Genomic DNA, 9,334 nt, shown 5'->3' on the forward strand with positions numbered 1-9,334 from the left:
ACAGAGTAGATGGCAAGTGCCTGCGAAAATGAGTGTCTGCAGACATTAGCTATGGTAGATCAGGTTAGAAACAGCCACAACTTACATGGGCATGGGGTTAAGACTGAGCGTTCTTGTATGGAAACACAGACTCTTTTGAACATATTCTTTTTGGAAATCACACTTATTTTACCACTGAAGTAACTGTGTTCTGGAGCTAAGGTAGTTGCATTTCAATAAAATATGCATGTTTATCTGACAGAGAAAATGCATTTCTTATGCAGGTCGCACACCTTATTTGGTGTCTCCCAGCACTTCCATTCATTGCCTGTAAGTAGCTGAATTTTCTAAAAGATGTGATAAGTGACTTGTGTTGCTTATCAGCTACAACAAACTTCTGCAACAAATTATTCAATTTTGTTTTAAAAAAAATTTCTTTTTTCTTTTCAGTAAGGAGTGTGTTATTCCTCAAATTCAAACTTAATAGGTGAGATATACTGCAGAATCAGTAACAGTGTGTGAAAAATCTTCTAGGTGACGATCCAAAATTTACTAAAGTTAACAGATCTTCCTGGTGCTTAGTTGCAAACATATGTGCACATCCACTCAGTGGCACAACTGAGTGACTTTTTTATTGCTCGTGTTGCATTTACAACCATATGCACTTAAAGGCTATATTAATACCGAAATTGTGATGTCCCTCAATGTATTGGAGCAAGTTGCTAAACCGAGCACTCCTGCTGAACTAAACATGACAGTTTATGACTATTCACCAAACCTAAAGATGCACAATTAAATATCTATTAAGTGCAATTGATTAATTAACTGGTGTGCTGGCAGCATAAAGTGTGTCATACTTAAGTGAAAGCGAACAATTTACCTTGCTTGATGAGGTGGTTTGTCTGTTGCCTTCACTGAAGAACAGACATATACCAACCAGCTCCCACTGTAGAATTAGCGTACTGCTGAAGGGTAACTGATCTAAAGAAGCATACACCTTCTAGCGTGTCTGCTATCATAGAGTGGTTTGAGATGGAAAGAACCTTAGAGATCATCTAATTCCACCCCCCCTGCCATAAGCAGGGACACCACCCACCAGACCAGGCTGCCCAAGGCCCCATCCAACCTGGCCTTGAACACTTCCAGGGATGGGGCAGCCACAGCCTCCCTGGACAACCTGTGCCAGTGCCTCACCACTCTCACTGAGAAGAAATTTCTCCTCATGTCTACTCTAAATCTTCCCCTCTCCATTATAGCCATTCCCCCTAGTCCTATCACTACATGTCTAGTCCTAATACTACATGTAAATGGGAACTCCAAAATAACTGCATGGTCCAAGTGGTATATTAAACTTTTAGAAATATTTCAAACTAGGCAGAATGAAGAAATTAGTAGAATATTTAAGAAGATAGACAACAGGAAAGCACCTGTAAAAAAAGTTGTATGAGCAGAAGGAATATTACAAAGATATGTAAGAAAAGCTATACAGAAAGACATCATCTGCAGATGAGACAGTCTGATCTCAGTCTGCAAGACAAGAAATAAAATAAATTGTATGAGGAAAACTATACAGAGGTCAAGCTGATATAAATTGATGTACATTAAGCAATTAACTGTAGTTGTCAGATTTGTATGTCTTAGTTTTTTATCAGAAATAGACAAAACCAGGACAGTTACAATTTGTAGACTGAAGGCAGAATTCAGTCGATCAGAATGCCCTGTGAGTTCTGCTGGAAAGGGAAGTGGAGCATAATAGCACCCAGGAGGTGCACAAATAACAGTGCCACGTAAACATGAGAAGTCACCGGTTCATTGTCTGCACCACAACACTATTTGGTTCATCCAATGGAAATTCAGTGGAAATGAAGTATTGCTGAGCAAGATATGTTGGAAAGGGAGATTCTGCTTTGTAATCTTCACAACTATTTTGTTTGTCATTCAGCTTAAAATACTTCACACAACGATCTATCTAGTATCTAAGTCACTGTGAATTGCATGTGGATATCTGATTTTATGACTGGAAAACTGATCTTGAAACTCCAGGAAAAAAATTTCATGTCATTAATTTTAAATTCAAAGCAATATTCAAAAGAATTGTATGAAGATCGATAAATAGCTATAATTATTGAGGAAAACTAGGAATAAAACATTAAATTGAAGGCTGAAAGCCTCTAGGCACTTTGCACCATTAAATATATTTCTATTTTTATATCTCAGCTCTTCCCGAGAAAGAAAGAAAATGAAGAACTTTAAAAGAAAACTATGATTCTTTTACTGAAAGAAAAAGAACCTTGAACACCTTCTTTGTTATGAACAAAAATTACATTAGAATGAAAGTCAGCTTCCACTACCATATTATTTAAGCAGAAAAGAGCAGGAATTTGTTCAACAAGAGACAAATTGCTGGGTAGACTATTTCCAATATTGCATGTACATTTTTGGGTACAATGCATATATTCTGGTAGGCCAAGTTTCCTGAACATTGGCATATGAAGAACATCTCAAGAAAGTAAAAATTATTACTAGAGATTCAACTGAAGCAACAGTTACAAACAATTACTTTCTTGCCTCCCTGTCAGGAGCTCTGAAAATTTAGTTTGAAGGTGTTTCTGATTTCTAGATTAACTAGGTGAGAAATCTGTACAATCTTCTGATGCTTTCCATTTTACAATTGCTGCATAGAGTAAATCACTAAAAGGCTTTTACATAAGAAAATATGTTGCATAAGATCTAAAATAAATTGCAACTTAATTTTATGTATTTTTGGTGTAAGCTTTTCTTGGTATCATTTTATGTCATTTCATTATGTAACAACTATTGCTTCAATGAGTCCGATGTCAGTGCAGGACTTCTGTTATAAAGTTATGTGGTATAAACTGCATTAATCATAGAACTACTTCTGCTTCCTAATGTAAACAATGTTGCATTTCTTTGTAATGGTTTTGTTTAAACATTTAAATTTTTGTCCTTTGTTACAGTGCAGGATTTCTACTTTCTGATTCTTGTTAAAAGCTGATGACTTTTTTCTGCCTTTTAAATTTGGGAACCCATTTGTTTTTAACTTACTAAGTAGTCATTGACTTCCATTCAGTATGTCTTTTTTTCAAACATTTATTTTGTGAGTAATTACTGTGTCGCTGCAAGTTTCTGTCAGGTGGTCTGAATCACTGGCCTTACATTGCCTTAATTACTAACATCCACACATTGGTCAAATGCTTCTAAACCCCATGATGCTCCACACGCCTCAGTACGAACTTTCACAAATGAGATACTCTTCTTTTTTTATTTACTGATAGAATGTTGCCTACACTGTAACTGAACTGAAAACACTGACTGGATGGCATAAACACAGAAATAACCATACTTTCCAAGGCAAGTTACATGCTATTTACTAGTAACTTGTGAGGATCATCAGGCCAAGCTGTAAACGTTTTAAGTTCAGCTCTTAAAATAAAAAATGGGTATTAAAAATGTTAGACAGGTTGTTCATTGAATCCCTTCTCACTTCGTGCGCAAAATGCATTACCTGTATTCCCAACATCCACCAGGTACCACAATACTGCAAAAAAAGCCTCAAAAAACTACCATTTGCCAAAGGAAGAGAGTAGGAAATATCTGGGATATTGAAAACTCCTAGATCAAATAGAAGGTCTGGCAATTTTATTTTTCTGTCTCACACAGTGGCCGATAGATGACTAAGAATGACTGGAAAGAAGGAAAGAAAACTGTCTTTAAAGAAATTAAAAAAAAAATCTCAGCAAGAAATGAAGTTGTTTGACTAAGGATTTATTCAACTGCTTAACTGCAGCTTGAAATAATTTTCTGAGTTATGTGTCATAATATATAGATTAAAATTTAACATTGGAATCTGAAGGCAATCTCTAGCCAATATCAAACTTTAGGCTGGAGCTTTAGACAAAGCTTTTGTTTTGTGCAATAACCAGCAAAAACTCAAAAAATACAAGACAGAGCTATAACCCATAAATTTTGTGAATTGTTTGGTTTTTTTAATTGCACCTTTATGTAGGGGACCACGATATTAAATATTCCATAAGTGTGACTAAATAACTCCAAAATACAGAACACCTGGTAGAACTATCTTGTAATAGAGTAGTATTTATAAGTGTAGGTAGTAACAGCCAAGTTACCTCCTATGTAAGTTATAGGTTTACCACTGAGTCAGTGCCAAACACCGAACAGTGCTAGAAAAAAAGATATTGTCTAATTAAAGGGACCACAAGGCTTTAAGAAGTTATCTTAAAATACAGACAAACAACAGAATTGATCCATTTTATGCTGAACCTTTTTCTCCACACTAACTACTCTTGGACAAAATTCCCTTTACAATGCCTGACACTTCTCTAGCCTCTGTTTTGCCAGTGTTCACTCTAGTGTTAACACTAGAAGGTAAGTGCAGTAAGTCCTTTCGATCTGCAAGTGAGCCTCACAGAAGCCAGGTAAGCTACCTAAAATGTTAGAGCAACATTCTTGCACTTTTGCCTTTAAAAGACTTCAATCTGCTCAACAAAGCAGAAATTTTTGAGGTCATGGCATGTCTGACCCATTAAAGAATGCATGGCCTGACTGTTGGATAACCCATACAATGACCCCTTTCAAAGCAAATTAACTGCTTGGAGCCATAATGAATCAAGTAATCTGTCCCATTCTAAGAAAGATACACATATCAGGAAAGAAGTTTTCCAACCTCTAACGATTCACTGTATCCCAAACCATGGACAACTTGGTCTAAGTGAAATAACCAAATGATGATTTTTTTTTCTCCCTCTGAAGTCTGTAGCAAGACAGAACACTTAGTGATGATAATACATTCAGAAGTTCATTCAGAAATAAATGGGATGGCATGGTGACGAACAGCTTATCAAACAGAAAAAAAGCAGTTTTCTGCATCTGCTCTCTGTAACTGTTATCCCTGTATGTATTATACATGCAGTATCATTTCACTTCCTATTTCCACATTCAAACTGAGCTGTCATCAAAAGTGTATCAATGCTGCTACACCTCTAGAAATCCAGTACACATAGACCCCCTCCCAAACATGTAGTATCAGACCATCTCCATATGTCTCTTTAGTCTTCTTGTGCTTGAAAGAATTTCAAAATACTTTTCAAAAAAAATTTGTTTCCAGCGCAAGACCAAATAGAGGTATGGAAATGGCCTGATACTACATGTTTGGGAGGGAGGCTATGTGCAATGGATTTCTAGAGGTGTAGCAGCATTGTAAAAGAAATTTCCTTGCTCCAGAGAGCTGAAGAATTGTGTTTGTACATGACTACAAGCTAAATGTGGAAGTGGGACATGTGTCACCCCACGATCGCCATTTCAGGTCAGGCATATGGTAAGGATGCAAAGTAACTTGTATCCTAATATATCATATTTTAAACCAAAACCACATTCATTTTCAAAGGATTTGAAACATCTTCCTGCATATTTATAGTATAACTCTGGGAAAGTGAAGATATCCTTCATCATCTGCCTTTTAGTTCTTCTGAAGATATGATTCCATCAACACCTTTAGCATGAGTCTATGACAATATAAGTTATTTATGTTGCTGCATGCAACATGAAACATGACTATAAAGTGCATTCATGTACAAGAAAGTAAATTTTTTTCCTAAATAGTGCTGCAATGACAATAGATGACTTTTTGTCTCTAAAGTTGAATTTCATTGCCAAACAATTTAGCTGGGTCCCAAAGAAGTGTTCCCAAAGCCCTTCCTCCTCTCCTCTCCCCTCCCCTCCTCTCCTCTTTTCTCCTCTCCCCTCCCCTCCTCTCCCCTCCCCTCCCTTTCCCTCCTCACCCCTACCCTCCATCAATCCTGTTGAACACACTTGTGATTCAGAAACAGAAAAAAAAGAAGAAAATATATCGAAACCTGAATTTAACTATATAATGCTACATTAATCATATCACACATCAACAGGGTAAGACAAATTGAACACAAGTCTATTCATTAACTGCAAGAAGTATTTCAATTATTGATATAATATGGAAGATGAGATTAACTTATATTTTAGTAGTAAGAGAAGGAAAGCTCCTACAAACAAGAAACAATTTTAGGTTGAATAGATATGAAAACATTTCATTTTTATAGAAGATGAAAATAAAAAAGCTAACAATCCCCTCTTCTTCAGATATTTAGGCATGGTACTTTCAGGCTGTCTCTTAATGTGCCCCAGCTTCTATTATTTATGAATATGAAAAAGTATGGGAATCCTACACATTAAAACCTTAATTAAATCTACACATTAAACCAAGAATTTTAGAAACTGTATTCTAACTTTATCTTTTCTCTCTGATAAATAAATATCTTCATCCTTTACATTTGAGTTCCAAGGTGATGTGCCCCCAGTGTGTAACTTCTGCTGTAAGACCTCAATGAGAATGGGTGAGTCATGATGCCTTCATTGCTCCCTAATCCCATTATCCATCTATATCTCCTCTACCTACCTAAATAGCTTTATTAGCCTCCTGATAGATTCACTCAGAAGAAGGAAATGAGCATAGAGATCAGAACAACTGTAATAAAAGTCTTATAATTTATCGGCTAGTCAAATTATCAGCTACCCTGCTTGTAGTCACTCTTTGAAATTTGCCAGATAACAACTTCTTACCTTGGTGAATTGTCAGCAATCCTCCATGAATTTCCCCATACATTTCCTGTAGACACAGCATGTCGCATCACATATTTTTCTTTGGTTTTACCAGTTCCCTAAAAAGTTGTGCTTTTGTACAAGATACAGGCACACATGCTTATACAAATATACGTGTACATGTGTGTCAAACGGTCATTTTGCTTACATTGATATCTGCGCGAGTTCTTCTCACACTCCCAGATGCATGCATAGCATTAATCATTTATCTCTTTGTTTTGTCAGATGCGTCTTGTTAGAAAAGACATCATGTTCTCGCAGAGGTCAGACTGAGCTTCTATCTTCCTTTTTTTTCCACAGAAGAAGAAGAGTTTTCCTGTAAGAGTTCTTCACCTAGGCCAATAGTTCATGTACAAGAAGTGGCATTTTTCTGTAGATTTCCATTTATCGTCTCCTTCATGGTCTTCAGCTCAGACTACAGGACTTTCCAGTGTCATGTGCAACTTTATCTCTCTCAGGACACAATTGTCTGGGAGCTATTTAAAAAAAGAAAATATTTCTGCCAATATTTCTAGCAGTCTGGTGCAGAGGTATGGAAAGTTTGGGTTTTTTTGGAGGGGGGGAGTTGGTTGTTGTTTGGGGAGGGGAGGTTGTTTGGAGTCTTTTGGTGGGTTTTTGGTTGGTTGGCTTGGTGTTTTGTCTTTTGTTTTACAATTAGAGGTATTTTATCTTCTTTTTAATGCCACTACTCATTCAAAATCTCCATGTGGTTAAAATATACAATCTTTTATTTAGCTGGTAGATTGACACTTCCTATGTACAATAGATAGCTCACTTTGTCATCTTATAGATATAGAAAAATAACTGAAAAATGTACTTGATCAGGACACCTCATAAGAGACAGAGCTCCATATACTAAACATTTTTAGAAAAAAATTAAAAATATTTTGTCTTGAGCCAACAATCAAAGAAAACTTACACTATGCTTCAGTTTCTGAGCAGTAATTGCAGGACAAAAAATGCTAAATGCTAAAGAGCAGTACTTGGGTTTTTCAAATTAGCATCACAAAACAGAGAATGAATTCGCTATGCACAAAAAGCCTGAAGTCATTTGTGTGCCTATAAAAAGTATCCTGAACATAAAAGTGCCAAAATTTCAGATGAGGAATTGGAGAAGGGTGCCTCTTGTCCTTGCTTGCAGAAAGCACGTTTACTCCTTGTTTCAGCTTTAAAATAATAATTAATTGAAGAAATATTTTGTGATGATTACTGTTATTGAGGAAGAAAAATAGAGGAACAAGCAAAAAGAGAGATGGTATACAGAAGCTAATTCACAGACAGGTTATCCTGTTCAGGGTTTCTTGTTTGCTACAACTCCCTTGACAGCAGAAATGCTTGGTATACAAAATTTTGATTAGCACAACTAAAAATATAGCATTAATTCCCAGTAGGCTATAAGATATTCAAAGAGAGCAGGCAACTGGTCATATAAACATCAGCAGACAATCTATTAATAAATCATCAGATCACCAAATGCTCCCAAGAATGCCAAGCGACACTTGGCAAGTGACATAGTATCTAACTTTACAATATACATCTCACTGATGTTTTTGCATTGCCAAAATCAGGCAACAGTGCACTCACATAAATACTATTTTTATGCTTTAGTAGATTCTTACAGTATTTCTGCTATAGGCAACTGTACTGGTTTGAGCTAAAGCTAGTCTAAGTAACTTCATTTACTGTGTTTTTCAGGCAGTGTTTCTCTCTAGAAGTGATAACACTTAACAGTCTGCACTGTTAAGCAGAAAAGCCATTGTTTATACTTATTCCTATAGAAACCAAGGCCATCCTTGAGTTTGTGGAGTGCCATTAAGTGAAAGAGGTGAAAAAGGGTCACAGCTGCAGGGAGGGGTGGATGGGAGAGGTCACTCTAAACTGACCAGCAGAGTATTTCATTCCACATACCTTGATATAAAACTGAGGGATCATGACGGTTGAGCTCTCTTCTTTGATGGCCAGTGTACAGCAAGGACCTTGTCTGCCTTTTTACCCCTGATCCCAGATCTGTGTGTTCCTAAGTCCAGCTCCCTTCTGCTGCTCAGTCCAGCCCTGGACCTTTTCCCTGTGCCTGCTCTGCAGCATAAGTGGTGATGTAGTTACTGGGGGAGCCGAGTGGGTGATCTTGTATGTTTGTATATGTAATGATTATCAATGTATTTTTATTTAATGTATTTATTATTAATAATAGTATTTTTCATTATTATTATAATTATTATTGTTTTATTAAAGCTGTTTTAATTTTAGTTTCCAAACCACAAGTCTGTCTCACTCATTTCCATTTTCTCTTTCCCTAGGGGTGGGGTGCTCGCATGTAGATGTGGATCAGGCCAGGCCAGGGCTTAATGTTGGCACCAACTCAAACCACCTTTTATCTTAAATAAACTTCAGCTGTCCAAGAAGATTTCTGCTGTATCTTGTAAAAATACCTTTAATTTTCACTATGATCCTTTTGATACTCAAGTAGAACCTGCCTACAATAAAGCAACACCAGAGCTTAAAACATCCTTAGGTACAGTAGAATGCAATGCCATGTGCATATTTTCTCAGATGACATGAAGGCAATTGGCACCGAGTTTAAGGAACACCATGGAAAAGCTGCTGTGGCTCACGAAATAGTTAAATATAAAGCCTTGCCCGGATGGCGAGAGAACAGGTTTGCTAATGCCATTTATATCAGATA

The 9,334-nt window shown here is 36.6% G+C and overlaps 1 long non-coding RNA gene across 1 annotated transcript; it reads left to right on the forward strand.

Moving 5' to 3' along the window:
* The first annotated feature begins 210 nt into the window (after positions 1-210).
* LOC128852579 (uncharacterized) lies at positions 211-8,753 on the forward strand. The gene is made up of 3 exons (XR_008450545.1): positions 211-4,978; positions 5,205-6,386; positions 6,952-8,753. It is a non-coding gene; the product is annotated as an uncharacterized LOC128852579 (long non-coding RNA).
* The last annotated feature ends 581 nt before the right edge of the window (positions 8,754-9,334 follow it).

This window comes from Cuculus canorus, chromosome 6, assembly GCF_017976375.1.
Source record: "Cuculus canorus isolate bCucCan1 chromosome 6, bCucCan1.pri, whole genome shotgun sequence".
Taxonomy (NCBI): Eukaryota; Metazoa; Chordata; class Aves; order Cuculiformes; family Cuculidae; genus Cuculus; species Cuculus canorus.